This window comes from Macaca thibetana, chromosome 2 (genome assembly GCF_024542745.1).
Source record: "Macaca thibetana thibetana isolate TM-01 chromosome 2, ASM2454274v1, whole genome shotgun sequence".
In the NCBI taxonomy this organism is placed as follows: Eukaryota; Metazoa; Chordata; class Mammalia; order Primates; family Cercopithecidae; genus Macaca; species Macaca thibetana.
This window is the reverse complement of record NC_065579.1, coordinates 119,060,577-119,086,329: the sequence shown is the minus strand read 5'-3', so window position 1 is coordinate 119,086,329 and position 25,753 is coordinate 119,060,577. Positions and strand designations below refer to the sequence as shown.

Here is a 25,753-nt window from a genome sequence, read left to right as displayed (position 1 = left end):
AACTACACATAAAGAAGGAATTCGTCTTGAGTGAGTTCATACTCTGGAGTCAGCTTTAGGTCAGGTGTTTATACCTGGTGGTCAGCTCATTTATTTAGTAATGTATAAAGAACTCACAGATATTTTCATACTGGTGGTAGATAATTTTCTTTAATTATAAAAGTAATACATGGTTATTAAAGAAATGAAAGGAAAGATGAAAACGAGCTGGTGGGGAGAGGACAGTTATAATCCCATTCCCCAAAAGTAATCACTGCTCAGTATATTTGCTTACATTAATTTTTCTATGATTAGGCTTTTTTAAAACCCAACTGTACAATTACATATACTCTACATACAGTTATGCATAATTGCAATAATATACACACAATGATTTTAAATTATTTCTTCAATTAACACTAAAAAGACTTTAAAAATGCATCATTGATTAGAAGGCATAAAAATGCTTTTGATATGATATTGTTACTTTAAAAAACTGAATTTTATTCCATCTATGGCTGTATTAGTCTTAATCACACTGGGGTTGAGCCTGGAAATTTTAGGCAACTTACACAGTTCAGGGAAAAATAAAACAAAAAACAAACAAACAAACAAAACCCTGTCTTTTTAAGTTAAAAACAAACAAACAAGTTAGGACATAGAACAAAGAGGTCAAAACCTTTTAAAAATATATTAATATTAATTTTTAAATTATCCTATAGGCTCTGCATGATTGAGAATTTTATTAAGCATATTAAAATGCATTCAAATTAATAAATATGACCGACAAACATTTTTGCTTCCCTTCCCACCGAAAAATAACTCTACTGAAACCTGAATTCCCCGAGTTCTCTATGCATTTTTAGATGATAGCTAAGAAAGTACAAGAGCTATGGAAGGTAAGCTGCTGTTCTCTCCTCAAAGAGTGACCATGGCCCATTGGCAATATCCTTTGGTGAAAAGAGTGATCTGACTTAGTATATTAGATTGTAAGAGCTTCCATAATAAAGTATTACAGACTGGATGGCTTAAACAACAGGACTGTATTTTGTCACAGATCTGGAGGCTAGAAGATAGAAGATCTGGAGGCTAGAAGATTAAGGTGTCGGCAGGTTTGGTTTCTTCTGTGTCCTCTCTCTTTGGCTTACAGGTGGCTGCCTTCTTGTTGTGTCCTCATATGGTCTTTCCTCTGTGTATGTACATGTCTGTGTCTAAATTTCCTCTTCTTTTAAGAATACTGGTCATATTGGATGAAGGCCCACCCATTTGACCTCATTTTACTTTAATAAGTTCTTCAAAGGTCCTATGTCCAAATACAATTACATTCTGAGGTTCTACGGGTTAGGACAAATTTTGAAGGAACACAGTTCAGCCATACTACTTCTGCAATATTACAATGACAAGATCTCTCCTTTTTTCTTTCCTGCTAGGATGTTTAACAAGGAATCATCCTTTAAAAAAAAAAAAAAGAAAGAAGGAAAAGAGAGGAGAAAAACAGATGTGCCTTCTCTCTAACACTCCCCCAGCCTACACCTCCAAGAAAAATGTTTTTTTGAAGTTATTTTCTTCATTTGAAGTATCAGATCACATCTGCATTGGGCACATTTTCAAATCTTGGGCAAGATCTCAGAGTAGCAAGGGGCACAACTTTTGCACTAAATTATTTTAAGAAATAGCCACAGACTTGTTGCAATCTCAAAAAAATAAAGAAAAAAGAAGAAATTGAAAGAAAATTCTAATAAAAATGGTGGCTGCTGACATACTCGAGGCCGTTCTTTTAAACCAGCCCCCTGGTATTTGCCGCCACCTTGACAGTCTCCTAATTGCCTGACCCAGTGGGGCCCCAGACCAAAATTAACCACTGTTTCCTTCTTGGGACCTAATCACAGCATTTCCTACCAAATCTAAACATCCAAAAATCCTCCATGAATGTATCCTAAATAGAAAACAGAAAGTAAAATAAAATACCTAACTTTGTAAAGATTTTCTTAAACAAGCAGCCACCTAAACTTCAATGTAAGAAAGCAGTCGCTTTTAAGTAGAAACAGTGCAGCGAAGGCTCTTCTATTTTTGCAGGAAACACGGTGAGAGATTTTGTATCCCTTTCCACATCTTTTTGTGAAATCTAATCCTGTTTTGCTAGAGGTTGCCTTCTCTGTTCCGTTTAGTTTGCGATGCCAGTGGGGGTGAAAAGTTGCGTTTAACCCAGCATAGAGCTCTCTCAAAGTTATTATAATAACATGGTGCCACTGAAGAAAGTCAGTCTCCCTGAGACTGCCTTGGTTCCCAGGTGAAATATCCTCTTTCCCTATGATATGTTATCGTAAATATAATACCGAAAGATTATTATATTTTGGACGAGGTGGCTGATTCTGAATTTCCTGGCATTGCTGAAATGAAAATAATAGATGATTCGATCCTGTAATGGAAACACATTTGGAAAGCCCATTTTTCCTTTCTTGCAGTTGGTGATAGAAAGGGTTAGAATGTAAGACTTTTGGGTTTTTCCACATTTTGTTACTCTGGGCAGGCAAAGGCAGACCTGGTTCACCTGCATGGATCATGAATGGCCTCCCCTTGGGTCAAGAGCCTACTATGAATCAGTTGTGAGAAAGGGAATAGGACAACCCTGTATTCCTTCAGTCTTCTGCTCATTGTGTTAAAACATTAAAAAAGAAACCCCAATCACCAGACCAAATGTGGTCATTGCAGGCCAATTGGCTTTCTCCTCTCCTTTGGCCAACAGCTGTACTATAAAGCCCAAGGTGTCCACTTTGTAAGAAAAGATGATCACAAGTGGAAACATTTGAGAATGAACAGATTTAGGGAAATCCCTAAAAAATTGACTGATGACTGATTGCCTGCCACTACCATCAAATCTATTTAGTATAATGGCAAACTGAATTATTTGTAAGATAACTATTTATTGAATGTGTTCTATTCTAAATTGTAAGCTCTATGAGGGAAGAGATGAGTGAATGAACAAAGAATTGGATGAAAGAATGAATAAGAGCACACGGGAAAAGTACAGGATTTGGATATTTAAGGCTTACCTGTGACTCTTAAAGGCTTAATTCTGCAGCCAGCACAGTGATGTGTGCTGGCTAATCCTAGCTACTTGGAAGGCTAAAGCAGGAGGATGGCTTGAGCCCAGGAGTTTGAGACCAGCCTGGGCAACATAGCGAGACCCCATCTCAAAAAAACACGTTTAATTCTTTCACCATAAAAGGTGGTTTTTAAAATGTGTTCCTCACATCATGCTAAGTATTTTCATATTCACTTTTCTCCTCTGAAATAAAAATAGCTAATACTTTCTGAGAGAGTTGTCTGAGTTCATGACTCGTGGCTGACCAACCATCCTAGTTTGCCTGGGATTGAGAGTTCCTAAAATGTGAGATTCAGGGCACTAAAACTGGGAAAGCTCCAGGAAAACTAGGATGAGTTGGTCATGCTGCAACACTGAACTAAATGTTTTTTCATCCTTTTTATTTCATCTAATCCTCACCAAAGCCCTATTAGGTATTTGACACTTTAATTATCCCATTTTACAGATGAGGTTATGGAGGCTCAGACATGTTAGATAACAAAAACTCAGGATCATCTTGTTGGAGAAGCCAAGGGCCAGTCATCATGGCCTCTTGCATTGCTGGCAACCATAGCAATGCATTTCATGGCTATTGAGATAATGATGGTAAACTCACAGGTAGCATTTTACTATCTGCAAAACTTTTCCTCATTTAAGCCAACAGTGAAGGACTAAAGCCAAGTTAAAGTCAACCTCAGTTGACCTCCATTGGGAATTTCGTGGCCCATTACTCTGGACTCTGGTCAACCATTTTCTTGCTTTTGAGAGAAGACACACATAAAATAGGAGAGGAAAAGAGGGGAAAATCAATCTTAATCAGCAAGTTATTTCCTCCAAAGGGACTTTTTAATCATTATTATAACGAAACACATTTCTTTTTTCCAAAGTCTGTGCTAAGGTTGAGAGAACAACTTTAACTGAAGAATAAATGAGTGCCTTGAAGTGGTGAGTTGTAAATTGCCCATCAGGTCTAAGGATACATGGTTGGCTGCATTCTTTTTATTTATCTCTGAGAGTTCCCTGGTCCTCCACCTGGGATTGCCCATACTAATATGTATTTTTCAGTTTAGCCAAACCCTGAAGTTACAGGCAAGAGGAAATTCAATCAACTGATGGAGATAGATGCATTCAACAAATGTAATAAAACTTTTCTCAGTAGTAGGTTACACAAGCTTATATACTTTAATTGAAAATAAATGCCTTCTAAATGAAGAATAACTACATACTAGACCCTGAATAAAATAAATGAATTTATTTTAAATTCTACTTGATGATGTATTGTATTTTCAATGTGTGATGATATTTCTGGACACCCCTTTAACTCCCTATTGTTTTTAAAATTGGGCACAGACACCTTACCATGACTCTTAACACTTTCTACAGCACATTTCCAGCTTGATTTTTCTCTTTTCCCCAGTATTCCTGCCCATCTGAACTTCCTGTACCAGCATATCTCCAGGCCTCCACTCAGGCTGTTGCTTTCACTTGGAACTCCTTCCTCATTCTTCAGCGCCACCTGTAAAGCTTGTAATGGACATCTGTTGTTCCATTTCTCACCTTTTTCTGTTTTATAGCGCCCTTTTGTTCTTTTGGAAAACCACTCCTCCCCAAGCTCAATCCATGGATTTGATATAGCTGGGCCTGTCTTTGACAAAGTGGGTGTGAGATCCAGACCTGGCCGAATGGGAGTACTGTTTGTATATGTTGCTGGATTTATCAGGAGAAAGGCACTGTTGGTTTGCTTGTTTGTTTGTTTGCTTGTTTTTTGCTGTAGTAATGAAGCTGCTAACAAGGTGAGCCTGGGAGAACTGGTATCCATTCTTTCCTCCACCACGAACAAGGCTGTCTAAAAACAAAACCAACCCAGGGTAATAAAGCCAAGAGATGGGTAGGGACCTCTCTTTAATGGAGTCATTAGCTATCCTGGATCCAACTGTGCCTGAAGCAGGATGCCCCTTTTTCAATTAGCTAAGCCAACACATTTTTCTATTTTTGCTTAAACTAATTTGAGTTACGATTCTGTCACTAAAAACTAGAAATTAAAAATCTTGATTATGTAAAACCCTACCCATAATTATGGATTCATCTTAAAGGTCACTGAATTTCTAAAGCTTTCCTGGCCTCAAAAAAAGGGTGGCTTTGATCACCCAAGAATAGCTTTCATATTGTTTAGAAGTCAGAAAAATATTAAGTCAGGAAAGTTAGAAAAGATATAATTTTAGACACTTATTTGTATATCTTCAACAATGTGAATATTGTGATTTATAATGTGTATAAAAATCTTACCATATAGTCAGCAAGGTAGAGGTTTGAAAATTAGGTTCCTACAAAGGTGAGATATAAGAAAAAATATATTTGGACTTTGTCTGTGATTCCTGGTACAGAGCTCCTAAAACGCTTGGAATTTCCTGAGCAACAGGAGTGTCTGTTATTATTCCTAAGGAGCCCCAGGTAATCACACCTGATTTTATGCTAATGAGGTGATTTAAGATAGTCTCAGGATGGGACTGATCACCACAAAGACCAAGTGATTAGAGTATTAGAACTTTCATGTCCACCCACAGACCTCTGGGAAGGAAAGGGAGGGTTTAGATAAAGCTTTATAAAAACTCTCGAACCATCAGACCAGAATGAAGGGTTAAAAAGAAAAAGAAAACAAAAAACAAAAAACAAAAAAACTCTTGAACAAGAAAATCTGATAAGCTTCCAGGTTGGTGATGACATCAACCAGGTGCTAGGAGGGTGGTACATCTGAAGAGGGTAGAGAAAGTCTGTGCCCCTTCCCCGATACCTTGTCCTGTGCGTCTCTTCCACTTGGCTGTTATAATAAACCTGTAAGGGTAAAAAGACTGTTTTCCTGAGTTCTGTGAGTCATTCTAGCAAATTGCCAAACCCATGGAGGGGGTTGAGGGAACTCCCAATGCATAGCTCGTCTGTCCTTACTAAGGGAAGTTTGGCACTTGTAAGTGTCATCTGAAGTGGGGATGGTCTTATAGGACTGACCCTTTAACTTACTGGATCTAACTAACTCCAAGTCCAGTGTCATAATTAAACTGAATTGTAGCACACCCAGTTGGTAACTATTGAATCAGAGCATTGCTTGTTGGCATTAGAAAACATTCCAGAAAAGGACTATAAATTCTTCTGGAAAAGAACAGTGAGAAAACATTGACTTTGCAATCAGACACCTGGATTTCATCTAGACTTCCCTGTTGTGTGAAGCTCTGGAGTGAATTCCTTAATATATGCAATCCTCCAATTTCTTAATTTCTAAAATAACTAGCACTAAAGGACGGAATAAGAAGACAAATACTGTGTATGAGTTAGGAAACAGGTCCAGCTGCTGTCACAGAGATCCATAATACTGATGGTTTAAATAAGAAAGATTTTCTTTTTCTCTCCCATATAATGAATAAGGCACAGTAGTCTGGGGCTGGTGTGGTGGTTCCATAGTGTCATGGACCCAGGCTCCTTCTATCTTCTCTTCTGCCATCCACCCTCGGTTGTTCTCATCTTTAATTGTACAAGATGTTTTCCCACCATGCTCTCATTCCAACCAACAGAAACAGGAAAGGCAAAGTGAAAAGCATGCTCCTTTCTTTTAAAGGCATGAAGCATTTTCCATATTGATTGTTCCCATTTTACCGGACAGAACGTAATCACATGTCTAATATGTAACCATATCTAGCTATGGAAGAAGTTAAGAAATACAGTTTTCTTTCTCAGCAGCAATGACTCAAATAATATTATACATTTTTAAAGTATAATTATTACTAGAGATGAAGAAGAAAGTGCATATTAGTGGACAACATAGGATTTATTTAAATTACCAGGCAGATTTCCCGGCACAATGGCATTATCTCTTTCTGTCTCCTTTTTAGTTACAGGTATATTGAAAATTCTGAGTGGCATTTGCTCATTGCTGGTAACTTTGTTAATTGGCAAAATCCTCTAGACAGCAGCATACAAATGCTTAGGAGTTATTATAATGTAACTCTTAGGGATTTATCCAAATGAAATAACACAAAAGGAGAAGCTGTTCATTGCAGTGTTACCTGGGAGAGCACAATTGTAAAGTCTCTGTATTTTACAGTAGACCATAAGCCATCGCTTCCACTTCTAAGAACAGCTTGCTGGACCATGGGAGAATGAGCACCTCAATCTTGAAGTGGGGATCTGGGCTGTGCAGTACTGTGGCCCTACAGGGGTACACACCAATCCATGATGAGCCAGTAAGATACTGTTGTATAAGAGCTTGGAATGAGAGATGAAGAAACCAGAAGTGAGGGGGCAAGTTTACTGCAGTGTTTCAAGCAGCCTACAGACTCGTGCAATCCTTAAAGCCACTTCGTTCCTATTCTTCCTAATGCCTGGTAGTTAAATTATTCCTTAAATTTAATTGATTTTTTACCAAATTAGTCTTAAATAATTTGCCAACAATCCAGGAATGACTAGGAATATGACAGAATGGTATGCAGCCATTAAAATAATAATAATGTGTAGAAACACAAAAATGTGTCCAAGATACAATTTTAGCTGAAATTAGAACAGAAAATAAGAATATTTCTCTATATAAATATGAGTAACAAGTACATCAAAGGACATTTCCAAGAAACTGAAGACAACCTATAGAACTTTTTCTCCCTGGAGATGAGAGAAAGTATTTGCAAATCATATATCTGATAAGGGTCTAATATCCAGAATATAAAAAGAATTCCTACAACTCAACAACAAAAAGACAACCCATTTAAAAAATGAGGAAAAAACTTGAATATCCCTTTCTCTAAAGATATACAAATGGCCAATAAGCCATTAGACTCAATGTCATTGGTCCTTTAGAAAAATGCATATCAAAACCAAAGTGAGGTACATTTTCATACCCACTAGGATTGCTATTTTTTTTGAAAATGGAAAATAAGAAGTGTTGGAGAGAATGTAGAGATACTGGAACCCTTGAACATTTCTGGTGGGAATTTAAAATATATATCAGCCATGTGGAAACCAGTTTGGTAGTTCCTTAAACAGTTAAACTTACAATTACCATGTTACCCAGTAATTCCACTCCTCAACACATACACAAAATAATTGAAATCAGGGAGTCAAAACAGATATGTGTACACAAATGTTCATTGCAGCACTATTCACAATAGCCAAAAATAATAGCCCAAGTGTCCATCTGGAATGAATGGATAAACAAATTCTGACATAACACACAATGGAATATTATTCAGCCATCAAAAGGAATAAAATACTGGTACATGCTACAATATAAATCAACCTTGAAAGCATGGTATGTGAAAGAAGCTAGACACAAAAGGCCACATATTGTATGATCCCATGTCTATGGAATGTCCAGAATAGGTAAGTCCATAAAGGCAGAATGCAGATTGGTGTTTGCCAGGGGCTGGGGAAAGAGAGAAATGGGAAGCAACTGCTTAATGTGTGCAGGGTTTCCTTTTGGGAGAATTAAGATGTTTTGGAACTAGGTAGAGGTGGTGGTTATATAACGTTGTGACTCTGCTAAATGCTAATGATTCACTTAAAAATGGTTCCCCTAAAACTGGTTAATTTTATGCTAAGGGAATCTCATCTTGATAAAAAAGTAATAAAAAAGAAAAAATAATATGATTTTAGGGGGTATTTTGTGGGAGTAATTTGATTAGAAGTAGTTTTTAAAAGCATTATATCACCATTTATATATGTGTGTGTTATATATGTATTATGTGTATTGTTTTTGATTTGAGGTAAATATTTACATGCTTCCTTAAAAGAATAAAAATAGTTCAGTCTGAAAGTAACAATTCTCAAAAAGTGTCAACACGTTCCATATGGAGACAGTGCCCATGATAACGCATCCCTTGACAATACCACTTTGGATATAAAGTGATTGACAACTGGCTCTTGTCCATCTCAGAAGTCTCAATTCTGTCGTTTCATCAACCTCAGTTTAATGCAGTGCTGCTTTTTATGCAGCTGAATTTTCAGCACCACACTTATGATGGTGGGATTTACTTGTAGTACTTTTAGAAAATATCCTCATTAATTCTTTTTTTTTTTTTTTTTTTGAGACAGAGTCTCACTCTGTTGCCCAGGCTGGAGTGCAATGGCACAATGTTGGCTCAATACAACCTCTACCACCTGGGTTCAAGCAATTCTCCTGCCTCAGCCTCCCGAGTATCTGGGACTACAGGCACACACCACCATGCCTGGCTAATTTTTGTATTTTTAATAGAAACAGGGTTTCACCATGTTGGCCAGGCTGGTCTCAAACTCCTGACCTCAGGTGATCCACCTACCTTGGCCTTCCAAAGTGCTGGGATTACAGATGTGAGCCACCACTCCTGGCCTAACTCTTTTATTATAAAATTTCTAGCATAAAACATAAGCCTAGTATAATTCCTTTTGGAAATCCATATAAGAATGAAAATTAAAATACAAAATCCATTATTCTATTACCTAGAATAAAAGTGTAAATTTCGGTTTTATACACGGGTGAGCATACCTACACAAACAGTTATATAGATGCATTTTTGGCAACAAATATTAGGATGTACATGCTGTATACTTTTCACTTAATATTATGAACAATTTCCTCTGTCATTAAAGATTCCAAAATTGCTTTTTAAATATATAGCTGTACCATAATTTATGCAGAACCTCTATTTTAGTTTTTTAATTTTTAATTTTTAAATTTAATTTAATTTTCATTTTAAGTTCCAGGATACATGTGCAGGATATGCAGGTTTGTTAGATAGGTAAACATGTGCCATGGTGGTTTGCTGCACCTATCAACCCATCACCTAGGCATTAAGCCTCACACACATTACCTATTTTTCCTGACACTCTCCCTCCCACCACCGACCCCCAACAGGCTCCAGTGTGTGTTGTTCCCCTCCCTGTGTCAATGTGTTCTCATTGTGGAACTTCTATTTTATATGTCTAGTTTTTTGTGTATTTGTTTGTTTGTTTGTTTGTTTTTGAGACGGAGTCTTACTCTGTCGCCAGGCTGGAGTTCAGTGGCACAATATCGGCTCACTGCAACCTCCACCTCCCAGGTTCAAGCGATTCTCCTGCCTCAGCCTCCTGAGTAGCTGGGACTACAGGCACGTGCCACCACAACCAGCAATTTTTGTATTTTTAGTAGAGACGGCGTTTCACCATGCCGGCCAGGATGGTCTCGATCTCTTGACCTTGTGATCCGCCTGCTTCAGCCTTATATTTGTAGTTTTTCCCAATATTTCTGCAGTCCAGGCCTTCAGTGTGCTCCATTATAGCCATACATTCACTGTAAGGTTACATTCTTTTTTTTTTTTTTTTTTTGAGACGGAGTCTCGCTCTTTCGCCCAGGCTGGAGTGCAGTGGTGTGACCTCAGCTCACTGCAAGCTCCGCCTCCCGGGTTCAGGCCATTCTCCTGCCTCAGCCTCCCGAATAGCTGGGACGACAGGCACCCGCCACCACACCCAGCTAATTTTTTGTATTTTTAGTAGAGATGGGGTTTCACCCTGTGAGCCAGGATGGTCTCGATCTCCTGACCTCGTGATCCACCCGCATGGGCCTCCCAACGTGCTGCGATTACAGGCATGAGCCACCGTGCCTGGCCGCAAGGTTACAATCTTAAAAATAAATTCTTAGGACCAGAAATATGTATTCAAAAGGAAACTTTGGAAGCTTTTGACATGCTTTGACAAACTATCTTCTTGTTGTGTTGTCTGAATTTACCCTTCCAATAGTACTTTGTGAGTTTATACCATCATTCCACATCCTTGGCAAAATCGGGGGTTTCTTGCCAAAGTATTATTTTATATACACTTAAAATTTTATTTTTGATGTGACAATACATAATATGGTTCAAATATCAAAGGAACCACTGGGTATACGGGAGAAAGTCTCTCCTGCCCATGTATACCATCCCCCTCTGGGGACAAACAAATACTCAGTTCCTTGTATAATTTATGCATTCATAAGTACAGTAGTCTAAACATACTGCTCTGAACCTGATATTTTCCACTTATCTAAGATATATTCCACTTATCTACGTATCTTGAACGCAGACAGCTTCTTCATTGTTTTTTATAGATGCACACTTTTCTATTGGTAAATGTCATATACTTAACCAGTCCCCTTTTCACTGGTTAAGGCATTTAGGTTGCCTTTAACCTATTGCCATTCATACACTGTAGCTGTGAATTACCTTGTAAATATATCACTTTGTACATGGACAAATGTGTGTGTGTGTGTGCGCGCGCGCACGCCTGTGTACATGCGCACGTGTCTATGTTGAATTTCTGAGTTACTAGGTTCAAGGATTTTTTAAATGTTTTTGTCCATTTTATCAAAAAGGGAATGAGGGAGAGAAAGGAGACAGAAAACATTAGAAAATTTAGTGAGGCTGGTAGTATTAAATGGTAGGAAATGTCACATATTTTTCCTAAATTGCCCAGTTTCTGGTTTTCTCTCACTATTCTCTCTTGTCTGTTTAAGTGTTTGGAAATTTCAAAAGATTAGGGACATGAAAAAGGATGGGTGCTAAAAACCAAATAGCAGAGCTGCCTCCAATCCTACAAGAGCTGTTTTACCATTAGCTGAATTCTGATAAGAAAGAGCAAAGGCCTCAGAACAGAGAGAGCTAAGCCTTTAAGCCCTGGAGGTGAGTTTACACACTATATCTTCAGAAATGTGAAATGAAAATATGTTTAGAGATGGAAAATAATTTTCCAAAGATAGGATCATCCACAACATAAAGGATCAAAATTTCAAAACCTCAGTTACTTGCCTTTATCTGACAGTGGTTTTTTTTCTGGGAAAAGTTGATTTATGCTAAATAAATCTGTAAAACAACATGCAAAGTGCACAAATCATAATTGTATAGCTTAATGATTTTTCACAAAGTGAACACATACATGCAACCAAAACTCCAATTAAGTAACAGAACATGACCAACATCCCATTAGCCTCCATTATTCCCTCCCAAACACTACTCCCCAAAAGTAACCATTTTCTATCACTATCAATTAATTCTGTCTGTTTTATAACATTACATAAAGGGAAAATGTAGGATGTATTTTTCTGTTTGATTTATTTTGCTCAACATTATACAGAATTCATTCATGATTTTATTTTTCTCTTTCTGTTGTATGACTGCATTCATTCCACAAATATTTACTGATATTTACCTATTTGCCAGGTGCTGTGCTAGCCACTGGAGACACAATGCCAATGATACAGATAAGGTCCTTGCTCATCTACAACTTACACATGGGGAGATTGTCTTCCCACTCTGAAAATGATATTTGAGAATTTAAAAGGCATTGCTTTCCAGGGAGACAACTGAGGTTTCTCAATACAGATAGCTCAAAGGTATTCATCTTTCTAAAAACTCAAAAGTATGTTCAGATTAAAACAAGCTTCAGTGAATTTCTTTATCCTTACTTACAGAATCTTCCAGCATCATTTACCTGCTGTTTAAAGGCAGAGGCCTGCACCATATAAATCTTGGTTACATTTTCAGAGCTGTATTCAGTGCAGCCCCCTGACTAAATAACTGTAATATGTCTGCCAGTCAAGACTCTGGGGAAAGGATGATGTCTGTATCATTGAAATGCTATTTTAAACACACTTTTTTTTGCAGACAAATTCACAGAAGAGTAATGGCTAAGCAATGTTTTCATTTTTTTCTTCTTTCTTTAAATTATAGGTTTTGTCCTATTTCAGTTTAGGAAAAGGATTGGGAGATACATTCCATCTGGTCAGTGACGATTTTGAATTGACCCAGAAATCAGAAGAGGATATAGATAGCATTATTTCAGAACCCCACACAAAGTCAAAAATTCTAGTGTCTACATACATTAACTTTAGAGTTGATAGGTATTATTGACATTTGTAAGCAATGTTTAAAAGTTTAAATTAGTACAACATTGAGGTAGTTCAACATGTGCATTAATCCTAAAGGCTTAACAATTTTAAGAGCATTACCAAAAAATCTAAAGTGCTTGTACCTATCCTCCACAAACTTGTCCCCTCTTCCGTTCACCAGATAAGAATTTGGAGTAAATCCTTCTAGACCTTTTTTATATCTTTATATACAAACGCATGTATGTGTAAGTTGTTTTTCCTATAAACGATACACACATCATAGCGCAACTTGGTTTTTTTCCCTTTGACACTATTTTTTGAGATCTTGGAAGCTGATGTCTACCTGGTTCACTCTTTTGAACTGCCGTATAGTGTTCCACTAAATGAACATACCATTTTATAAAATGTAGCCATTCTTTGACTGAGGACAAGTAGTCTCCAGATTTTCACTCTTACAAGCAATGCTCCTATGAACATCCTTCAGCATATGAGAAAGTATCCCTCTAGGACACACATCAAGACTGATTATGCCATCACTTCTTTATAAGAACATCTTGGCCCTTAATACTAAGGAAGCTCCTGAAGGCTGCGTAGGTCTTATTTGTGTCTGTGTCACCAGAATCCAGTGTAGATGGGTGGGAGTTAATGACTGCCTTCCATGACACCAGAGTATAGGTCCCGGGTGTCCCAATATCTCTCCACTTCTCAATCTCTTGGTTGGTTCCTTTTTGCCTACTAGTCATTTAGAAGACAGACATCCTAAAGCCTTTGTTCTTGGCCTTCTCTCATTTCTCTGGCATCTTTTCCTAGGTCTGAAGCTCTCAGCTCAAGCTGCATATCAGAATTAATGGGAGAGCTTCTGTATATTACTAGTGCCCAGGTCCGCTCTCCAGAGGTTCTTACTTAGCTGGTCTGCAGTGGAGTAGGTCCCATATAATCACATTTTTTTTCCTTAAGACTCTCCATGTCATATAAATGTAAGGCTAGAATGGAGAATCATTGCCCTAGGCTGCTGGTTCTCCTAGTGGGGCCCCCAGTCAGCATTATCCGTATCCCCTGGGAATTGTTAGAATTGCAGACTCTTGGGCCCTACTCCAGACTAACTGAATCAGATATTCTGGAGGATGGGGCTGTACAACCTATGTTATGAGAAGCCCTTCAGATAATTCTGATGCATGCCAAATAAAGTTTGAGAACCACTGCCTAGAGTGATCTGATGCATTCCCCCTGAATTTGTAGCCACGCAGAAAACTCCTTTTTTCTCAACTCCACCCTCACCCCTCTCCTGGACACCAACTGCCTCACTGACATTCTACAGCAGTGTCTCCCCAGTATCTCCACCCTATTCCCACCTTATCAGGGTTTTTTTTTTCCTCAGTCTTCTCCAACCAAGTGAATGGCACCATCCTCCAAGTTGCTGGAAGCAGAAACTTGGAGTTCATTTTTAAGATATTTTAAAATAGGTAATGCATTTAGGAAGCTTAAAATCAAGAAGGTACAAAGAGGTGAACAATGACAGTCTCCCTCCTACCCTTATCCCCTGCTATGGACTGAATTGTGTTTCCCACAGAATTCATATGTTGGAATAAATTCTAACCCCCTAACTCCCAACATGACTGCATGTGGAGATAGGGCCTTTAAAGAGGTAATGAGATTAAATTAGATCATAAGAGTGGGGCCTAAATCCAATATTAGTGTCCTTATAAGAAGATGAAGAGCTAGAGAGGAAAGGCCATGTGAGGGCACCCAAAAAGGTGGCGGTCTGCAAGCCAAAGAGAGAGGCCTCAAAAGAAATCAACTCTGCCAGTACTTTGATAGTAAATTTGGCTTCCAGAACTGTGAGAAAATAAATTTCTGTTGCTTAAGCGCTTAGTCAGTGCTATTTTGTTATGGTAGCCTGTGATGGTTAATTTTAATGTGTCAACTTGACTGGGCCATAAGGTGCCCAGATATTTGCTCAAACATTGTCATGGGTGTTTCTGGAAAATTATTTTTGGATGAAATTAACATTTAAAAAAGTAGATTGAATAAATCAGATTGCACTCCTTAATGTGGATGGGCCTCACCTAATGAGGCCTGAATAGAACAAAAAGGCTAAGCCTTCTGCAAGTAAGAGAATTATTCCCACCTAACAGCTTTCAAACTGAAATATTGGCTTTTTCTTACTTTGGGACTCAACTGAAACATCATTTCTTCCTGGGTCTCCAGCCTGCCAGCCTTCAGATGGGAACTACATCTTTAGCTCTCCTGGATCTCAGGCCTTTGGATCCAAAATGGTGCTATACAATCAGCTCTCCTGATCTCTAGCTTGCCAATTCACCCAGCAGGTTTAGGGACTTTCCATCCTTCATAATCATGTGAGTCAATTGCTTACAATAAATCATATGTACATATACACACATACACACACATATATATATATGCATATATATGTATGTGTGTGTACACACATATACTCTGTTGGCTCTGTTTCTTTGGAGAAACCTGACTAATCCATAATGTACGACTGTAGCAAATTAATGCATACCCCATCTTCCCAATTCCCCATCATCCTCACACAGTAACCACTGTCCTTAGTTTCTTACACATTCTTTCAGCATTTCTTTAGAATATATACACAAATAAAATTATGAAATACTATTTTTCTCCAGTTTATATATATATATACACTCTTTTTGCAGATGCATTATATTTCATTGTCTGCATATATCTTGATTTGTTAAATCAGTCTGCTATAGTTTAGGTTTTCATTGTTTTTGACATTATAAATGATACTGCAGTAAAGAAGCTTGTGAATGCCATTTTCCACACATGCAAATATACCTGATATATAAAATGTAGGCTGCTGGTTCAAAGGGTCTATGATTTTGCAGTTTTGATAAATTTCAAATTGCCTCCTTAGAAGTTATATCAACTTACTCAACAATGCGTAAGAGTTGTAATATATCCCCCAAAGCCTCAGTAATTGACTGTGTGTATCAAACTTAATAGTTTGCATATCTGATTACCGAAAAGCTCACATTGGTATAGTTTTATGAGCACCTTTTCACAAGTTTGTACTGTTTGTATTTCCTTTCTTGTGAGCTATCAATTGGTATCTCTTGTAGGTTCTTATTGTATATCCAAGGAAAAATCTCTCTTTGTGCTATGAGCTGAAAATATTTTTTTCTCAGCTTGTCATTTAACTTTCAATTTTGATTATGATGTGCTATGGTTGGAATGTGTACATCAAAAAGCATATGTTGGAAACTAATTCCTAATGCAAAAGCACTGGGAGGTGGGGCCTAATGAAAGGGGATTAGGTCATGAGGACAGAGAGAATCAATTAATGCTGCTACCAAGGGAGTGGGTTCATTATAAAAGGGAGCAGTTTAATCTCCCTTCTCTTTCTCTTTCTCTCTCTTTCCCTCTCTTGCCCTTCTGCCATGTGATGACACAGCAAGCAGGCCCTCTCAAGATGCTGGTACCTTAATGTTGGACTTACCAGCCTCCAGAACTATAAGCCAATAAATTCTCATTCACAATACATTACCCATTCTGTGGTATTATATTATAGCAACACAAAATGGGCCAAGACATAATGTTTCTTATCATGCAGAATTTGTTTGTTTTATAATGTAGTTAAATATTTCTTTAATTTTTTTCTTTTATGGCTTGTGGATTTTGAGTCATAGTTAGAAGGCCTTCCTTATGCCACAGATATAAGGTAATTATTCCTATTTCCTTCTAAATCAGTTTCTGGTTAAATTTTTTACATTTATTTATTGATCCATTTGATATGGATCAAGTATGTACTTAAAGTATGAAGTATAGATTCAACTTTATGATTATTTATGTGAGTGTGTGTTTTACCAGATGACTACCAAATTATTTCTGGCAGTGTATATTGGGTAGCCTAGACTTTCCCAATCAGTTTGAGAAGCCATGTCTATCAGAAACTAAATTCTCACAGTTACATCTCTTTCTGGATTTTCTACTTTCTTCCATTGGGTTTTCTGTCCATTTATAATCCAGTATCACCTTATTTATTTATTGTTGCTCTAAATTCTCTATTAACATCTGGCATTAATACTAGATTTTCCATATTGCTCTTCATTTTTAAAGTTTTTTGAGATGTTTTTGTTTGTTTATCTTCCCAAATAAAATTTTGGATTAATTAGTCTCATTCAAACAAAACGAAATAACAGAAATAAATTATTGGTATTTTTATTTCTAGTCATTTTATAAACTATCTTAGAAAGAACAGGCATCTTTGTGATATCCAGTCATCCTAAGAATACAGTGTCTTTCAATTTAGTCACATCTCCTCTGAGGTCTTCATTAGTGTTGTAAAACATAATTCATATAGGCCATGCAGGTTTCTTGTCATTTCTATTCCCAGTGATTTTGTTGCTGTTGTTTATGGAAATTTTATTATTTTATATTCTTTATGTGGGTGTTATTTGTATATAGGAGAGAGCAATATCTGCAGTATAATTTTGGAACTCATTATTGATACCCTTATTCTCATCCCCATCATAATATCCTTCATCATGTCCTATTAATCCTACCTTTAAAATATACTTTACATGTATCTGATTCTTGCCACCCCTACTAACAAACACCACCCTCACTTCAAGTCACTTCGATTTCTCATCTGGATAGCAGAATAGCCTTCTCGACTCTGTTCTCCACATAGCAGCTAGAGTGATCTTTTAAAAATAACAAAAAGGGCATATTGCCATGCCCCTGCCTAAAATATTTCCATGGCCACTCCTTCTATTTTAAATGAAATTAGATTCCTCACCTTAAAGGCCCTATATCAGCTGGCCGCTGGCTCTCTCTCAATTCCATTCTTTTGTTCATTTATTTACTTTGTAAATTTAAAAGCATTTTTTAATTTTTAATTTTTATGGATACATAACAGTTGTACATATTTATGGGGTACGTGTGATGTTTTGAGACAAGCATACACTATAATGATTAAATCATGGTAATTGGAATAGCTATGACCTCAAACATTTATCGTTTCTTTGTGTTAGGAACATTCCAATTCCACTCGTTTAGTTATTTCGAAGTATACCCCAACCCCATTCTAAATCATCTTCTCCTCAATCATAGAACCCTAGGTGCAATGGCTTCTTGGGTTATGAAAACCTCCACCTTCTTTCCTAGCTCAGACCTGGCCTTACTGTTCTCTGCCAGGAATATTTTTCCTGCTGTTCTTTTAGGGCCTGGCTCCTTCTTATTCTCCTTCTTATTCTCTAGGATGCAATTTGCTTATCACTTCTCAAAGAGGTTTTCTCCGTTCATCTGATCTACGCTATCTCTCTTTTCATCTCTTTTACAATACTTAGAACAATATTTAATTATATGCTTGTTCATGTATTAGCTTATTTTCTGCTTCTCTTCCCCACTAGCTGTGAACGCTTCTGCTATCTGCAAAGTGCATAGCAGACGGTAGGTGTTTGAATAATGTATTTATTGAATGAATAAACAAGTATCTTTCTTGTTTACTAGTCAAGGGCTGGGAAAGCTTATGTTTTTTTCCTGTTATTCAGCTATTATTCTCCATTCATGTCTTAAATCCAGGGTTACCGTATATCCAATACTTGTATTTCTAAGTCACAAGTTTCCCTCAAAAGCCTGATTCAACCATCATAAATCTCTTCTTTGTATTTGTTCTCATATATGCAAAATATGTAAGGTTAATTTCAAATAATAAAACACATGTTGAATATTACAGAAAAAGCTAGGGCTATACATAATTTATGAGAAAAGTTTTCCCTAAGGGTGGTGATACTATCATATATATTTTTTATATATTACCTGTATATTTACAAAGAAAAACATCACTTTTCTCATTAAAAATATACTATATTTTTGTTGTGAAAATAATCAAACGGTATAAAAATGGGTATCACTGACATGTACAAAGTATAAAATATCTCCAAAATTCTTACTCCAGAGAGAACCACTGGTGACAGCTGAATGTATATCCACCTTTCTAGACATTTTTTCTTTGCATATCATATTTTAAGCACAGGCTGAGATTTTGTTGTAGCTGTTTTATTTCATTTTTACTACAGTAGAACCCAATTAGACTAACAACACTATGAGATTTGCTTGCTGAATAATGCATTTTGGACATAGTTATATGCTAAACATATGGTTCTTCCCTCCTTTTTTTTTTTAACAAGTGCCTAATATTTCATTTATTTACTGTCTCTAGATGGTTCCTTTCCCTTTTCACCTCGTCAGTGTGGAGGAGAGGGTCTTGAATTTTGTCAGGTTTCTTTTTCTTGAGAGCTCTGCCACTCCTCAATGCAGGGACCAAAGTCACCAGTCAGAGAACAAATCATTTCTCTACCTCAGCCACCATTTTGTTCGAAAAGGTAACATAGAACAAATGTTAAGTTTTCCAAAGTCCACATTTATGATCAGAGTTAATGAGCCGAATAATCAGCTGTAAGAAACACTGATTAAAAACATTTACATGAGTTAATTTGTATTACTGACTATAACCAGAATTTAGGCACCCTCATCAACATGGTGAGGGTGCCTAAAAGAAAACCGTACTGCCAAACTCTTGCTTTAGTAACTGTATTGCTTGCAAAGAGCCCAACAGTAGCTGAAGTTTATTACAGTTATGTTGCTGTGAATGCCACCAATATGTACTGTCAGACCTATTTTGAGTGAAAAAACTGCAAAACCAATTATTTTGCCAACATCGATAGGGACTGACAAAGCACTGATTGCTAGGTTTACATTTCAGGAAACAACTTATTTTATATTATGGGTGCCAACTAATCCAAAGGCAGTACATGGCAAATACACCATTTATAACTAGCATTGATTTGATGCCCCAAAACTCTCATTACCAGGTCGAGTTGTCACATGCGGCACATCTACACTTTTGTACATTTCAAACGTATGCAAATTAGTTTGGATAATGAAGGTATTATTTCCTGCTCCCAGCCCCTTGCCATTGTGTTCGGTAGTCACAGTAGTTGAGATTATTTGAAAGGTTTTCTGAAAATCTTCTTTGTAGTGGACCCCCAAATTAGCTTATCATGGGGAATTTAAATCCTACACCACTTTTGCAACTACAAGACAGACCTCTTCACCATATGCTATTTTTAGAGCAGGGCCCACAGCACAGTCTGAACAATACAAAGACTTGGGCTGAGCTGAGGGCAATGAGAGTTTGTGAGACTGGTTGTGGCAATGAGACCAACGAAGAAGAATAGTGCTCCCAAGGGCCAGTCTAATCGTTAGGCGAATGAGTGGTTTGGGATGCTGGGAAGACATTCTCCTCATCTCCAGTTGGCCTGATATCCTGAATCCCACATCTGTGAATGACTCCCTAAACCATACCCTCTTTTGGCCTCCTGGTCCCCAACTGTCCAGATATCTGAATTTCTACTAATGTCTGAATTTCCACTCTTTGACACTGCATTCCTAAGCATGACAATTTATCCTATATTAAGCTTGATAAAACATAAATACATATGAGAATCAGTACCATGTGGCAATTTAAGAGGGCAGGTTCTGAAATCCCACAGCCTAGCACTGAACTCCCACTCAGCTACATACTGGCTGTGCAACCTCAGGCAAGTTACTACTTATCTTCTCTGTACCTTCATTTCCTCCAGAAAGTGGGACTAATGACATTACCTGTTTCATAGGGTTGTCAGGGGGACTGAATATGGTATTATCCACTGTTCCTGAAAGTTAAGCATTAAGATAAATACCATTAGGACAGACTTATTAAGCATCATCTGGCAGAAGTGCTTACTTTTGAAAATTACTTTTTTGCGTGTGTAAAAATTATTTGTCATATGAAAATCATTTTTTGTTGTTGTTTTTTTAATATTCAGAGGGAAAATTATGTTTTGGCTATTTGAAAAATTCTGCCAGAAAGAAAAGCCCAGTACTTGAGAACGTGCTAAATTAAATCTATATAAACTACTAATCCAAGCAGACTGTAGGGAGTAAATCTGTTTAAAACATTAAAAATTTCATAGAGGGATGAAGGGCTAAGAGTAAAGATGAGTATGAAAAAATGCATACTCATTTGCACACAAATGGCTGTTTTGTTTTGTTTTGTTTCTTTTCTAGGGGCGAAAGGCCCATAAATTGGTTATGGAGTAGGGTGAGGGGGAGGTTAACTGAGAAAGAAAAGCTAGCCTGCTAGTGGCTCTCTGGGTCAGGAATCAGGAACCACTCTTCCTTGACTAGTGGGTGGGTGCAAGTAAGCTTGCTGATTTGGACATGCTTACTTCCTCTATGTCAGGCACTAAGCTAACACTTTCATTGATCAAGTCATTTTCATAACATCCCTATGAGGCAGGAAACCATTATTACCTCCTCTTTAGGACATGCAAAGGATACCGAAACTGCCCACAGCATAGGCGTAACTCTTACTTACTGTGCTGAGCAATTAAGGGAGGCCCTGTGCCTTGTTACTCATGATCCTGAAGTACCCACTAGGGAAAGCCTAGCTCTGGAAATGTCTCGTTCCAGAAAAAACGAATCATGATGATTCTGATTAAAGCAGGACTTGCCTCCCAAGAGTAATAATAATACAGTAAGAAACAGAAATTACTTCAATCATTCCGGGGGGAGGGGGGTGTGTGTGTATGTGTAAAAACAAAAACCTGGCTCTGAAACTAGAACCAAATTAGTGGCAACAGTAAGCTCACTCATTTAAGGCATATTTGTGAAGTGCCTACTATGTAACCATGGAGGAAATAGATTTGTCCTTTGCCCTTGTGTACCTTAAAGACTAACAAAGGACACCAAAACACAACATGTGTGAACCAAACTAGGACAGGGAAAATTCTGGACTCAGGGAGCATAAAGTGCTCTGGCACGACTCAAAATACTCCTAGGGTTATCAGATTCCCTGCTAGTTAAAGATGCCATATATTTAACAATTGTCGACATCAAATGTGCACTTTTAGAGAATAATAAAATTGTGCTTGCATACATTGTGTTGCTAATTTGGCTGCAGGTTAGAAGTAGTTTGGATCAAAGCTAGAAGTCTAGCACTTCTGAATTCCATTTGTAGTTATGATGTTGAACCCCAGGTGTGAAGCCTCATTTCAAGGATAGTAGAGGGAGGAGAAAAAGGATTTGAAGCCCTAAGAATACAGTCAAAGGAAAGATTAGTGGGATTCATATGGGGCTTTAAAGCCTGAGCAATAATGTGAGTATGGTCTTCCAGGATGACAAGTAAACAAAGAGCTCCTGGTGAGTGAACAGGCTGAAGATGGGATCACCTTCGTAGAACTGCTATAAGCTGGTCATGAGCTATACAGAGCCACCTCCAAAATGGAACTATGACTTTCAGAGTAGGGTCAAGAAAAGCTAGTTAGAACTTTAGATTTAGCATTAGAAGAAAAAATGATATTCTTACAGATGGTATTCATCAGGCCAAATATAAATGCTGAATGATCAAGATCAATTAGGTGAAAATCTTTATGTTACTAGACTGCTCTGATTAATGGCGATCACAAGCTTTGGAGGTAACTGGACCCCAGTGTAAATCCCAACTGCACATTCTGACTCTGTAATGCCAGGCAAAGTCACTTAATTTTGCTGGGTCTTATTTTCATTATAAATGAGGAGGGTAAAACCCAGAAGGCAGGATAGCTATGAGGATTAAAAAGTTAGCACAAAGAACTCAATGAAGGGAATCTACTGTTATTATCAATAATGACACAAACTACTTTCTCTACACTACCTGTTGCTTGAAGTCAGTAGTTAGAAGACTTTTAAAAAATACACTAAGGTCATTCACTCACAGGGCAAGGAAAGACAACACAGTTTCTACCCACCACAGTCTGCAAATAGGAAATTGGATCAGAGAGGACATAGTACACATGGCCTGGTACATAGTAAGTAGTCAAGAAAAGATTCTCATTATTATTATTCAGACAAAAGATTGGAACCCAAATTATTTAGTTAGCACAATTGTCCTTTTCATTTCTTGTGACGTAAAACACATCTCCCTAAGATTCTTTAGGCCCAAGGTCACAGAGCTGAGCCACCACCAGGTCCCAGGTTGGTGATTCACTCACCAGAATGCAGTGCTACCAAGTACTAGGGGCTTATCTGTTCCCCAAATCACCTGACACTGCTGACCACTCAGGAAACTATTCACTTGAATTCTGGCTCCTGGGCCCTCCCTACCATTTGGGTGTGGGTTTCCCCTTTCTGTGGAAATTGATGGCTTTGCTTCAAGTCTCCTTCCTGCCGTTTCCAGTGGCATTAGGCAAACAGAGTCATTGGTGATGTCATCACTTTCATTTCCATTGGCCAGATTATCTCTCCCTAGTGACTAATATCAATCATCACTCCTCTGGGATCTAATTTTCATGAAGAATCAGCCAATGAAGACTTCCACTTAACCTACAATACCATTCAATTCCAGTAAAGTCCCAAAACAAAATGGGCTAAAAACTGTCCCTCCATTAACTCCAGGTGACCTTGAAAAGGTTTGCTTCTTTCAGAGCAAATTTTTATGAGGGACCAATTTATTTTATTTTATTTTATTATTTCTTTTCTCTTTTTTTGTAGAGACAACGGGTTGCTATGTTGCCAAGGCTGGTCTTGAACCGCTGATCTGACCTCATGCACTCCTCCCACCTCAGCCTTCCAAAGTGCTAGGATTATAGGCATGAGCCACTATGCCTAGTCTTAGTAAATATTTCTTGAATACCTACTATGTGCCAGATCTCTTCTAACTGCTGAAGAAAAAGTTGTGAAATATCAGTGAAATAGCTGACACGATTATCATTAAATACTTAGCATTAGAAGAAAAAGAGAGAGCTAAAGAAAAGTTATACATAGAATAAGAGCTTGAGGCAATTCTCTGAATGATTTTAGTCATTTTCCCACAAAGCAACCCTCCAAAAATCTAGCAATGCTTCTGATTAATCAGTTATTCATGACATATGATAATAGTTATGAACTTGGATTGAACGACTGAAGCGGAGTTTTAATCTTGTTTCTCACTTACTGGATTGAGGGGGGTCAAATTATTTCACTTATTCAGAACTCAGTATCCTTATCGGTAAAATGAGATTACTGACACTGCCTTCCTAAAAGAGCTGTTTTGAGAATTAAATTAAATGCTGTATGTTACCTCATGGTAAGTACTGAGTAAGAGTACTTATTTAGACAAAGAGTAATTATTCAGACAAAAGATTTTTGCCTGAATTGTTTAGTTAGCTCAACTGTCCTTTTCATGTCTCACGATTTAAAAGACTTTTCCTAAGATTCTTTAAGACTTTTTTTGCAGATGTAAATGCAGAAGCCAGCTAATACATTGAAGAAGAGATGAGCAGCCTCACTAAGGATGAGAAATTCAGAAACCTAGGCTCTTGGTCATCTCAGGAGGTCACGAAGAGATATTTTGTATCTTCCTGGCCTATCAGTTCTTGTGGATCAATTTTTTAAAACTGTAGCCAAAGTTCATTCTTCAAGCAAAGTCCTAAAAAGAAAGCAAAGGAGAGAGAGTACACAAAGGAGGCTTCTGTCCCTACATATCATCATTTCTATACTGTTAGTTAACTTCTGTTTGCCAGGAGGGATTTGAACTGAAAGAGAAAGAAAATATTTAATGGAAAATACTGAAAAGTGCTATACTTTTGAGTAATTTTACAATGGAAGTACTGGAATATTTTCCACAGGAATCAGCCAATAAGATTGATTTCTTGATATTTTTCTGTTCCTTACTAAATTCTCAGCAACTCCCAGACATCGTGATTGTGGGGAATTTTATTACAATAAAAAGAAATACTGTGTATTAGAAGAAATGTATTTTAGTGAATTAATTTGGAAGTTCAAGGTTTAAATGCCATTCTCTAAAAATCTCTAATTGTGCACAATACAGGTGTTATTTTTCCATTCTTACATTTTACATACCCATTATGAAATTCTAGTAATAAGACGATGGTAACATCATCAATTTGGGTTAACAATTATTTAGCAAATTCGTCTTGCCAAGTCATTTTTACCCTTCACCGAAAGAAATATTTGTATTACTATCTCAAGAACAGTTGACATTACTAGCATATTGTGATTTGGTTCCTAGTGTTGGCTATCTTTGGTATTTCTAGTCCTGAGTGCTAACCTACCACGCAACAGAACCTCAACCCCGGTTATAGGATACTTGAGCAAATATATATTTATTAGTCATATATTTATATATTTTTACCGATATTGTCATGTCTTTTATCTTGAAATTAACACTTTCTATCTTCCTGAGGGCTGGTTAAAGAAAAAACGCCACTGAACCACCTAGGATTGAACAATTCTCACACACACACACACACACACACACACACACACACACACACACACGAAGGTGTAGCTTGAAGCGTCTGCTTTCAGTCTTTCCAAGCATCTCTCAGGCTGAAAGCAAGCGGAAGTGATTGAGAAATCCCTCCAGGGACTGGTGCTTCCCACAGGGATCTACAACTTTACACTCCATCCCCCCTTCCCCTCCCATCTCTAAACCCCCGGGTAGTAAGGAGCGCCAGAGTCCCCGCCCCTTCTCGTTGCCAAAACGCCTTCTTAACCTTTTTTTTGGGGCCAGGGACCTAGAGAATGCTATGGACCCTCCACGAATGGTGACAGAGGTTGGTGGAAAGCACAGCTTAAACATTTTGCGAAATTTTCAAGAGACCACGTATTCGAAACTCACTCCGAGCTGCAGGATTAATAACCCCATTTCTAAAACTCTTGACTTGGGGCGATTAAATCGAGAGCGGAGCTCAGGTGCCAAATCTCCTCCCGAGTGAAAAACTGTAGGAAGGGAAGGCGCTCCTGCGCTGGGCCACTTTCAC

The 25,753-nt window shown here is 37.7% G+C and overlaps 1 protein-coding gene and 1 long non-coding RNA gene across 11 annotated transcripts in view; one reads left to right on the top strand and one right to left on the bottom strand.

Annotated features, from left to right (window-relative positions):
* The window catches only part of PSMD6 (proteasome 26S subunit, non-ATPase 6), a 1,096,682-nt gene that overhangs the window by 395,538 nt on the left and 675,391 nt on the right, over positions 1–25,753 (top strand). The window lies entirely within an intron of this gene.
* Positions 1–25,753, bottom strand: part of LOC126948844 (uncharacterized) — a 347,273-nt gene that overhangs the window by 317,783 nt on the left and 3,737 nt on the right. The gene's annotated exons all lie outside the window — the stretch shown is intronic.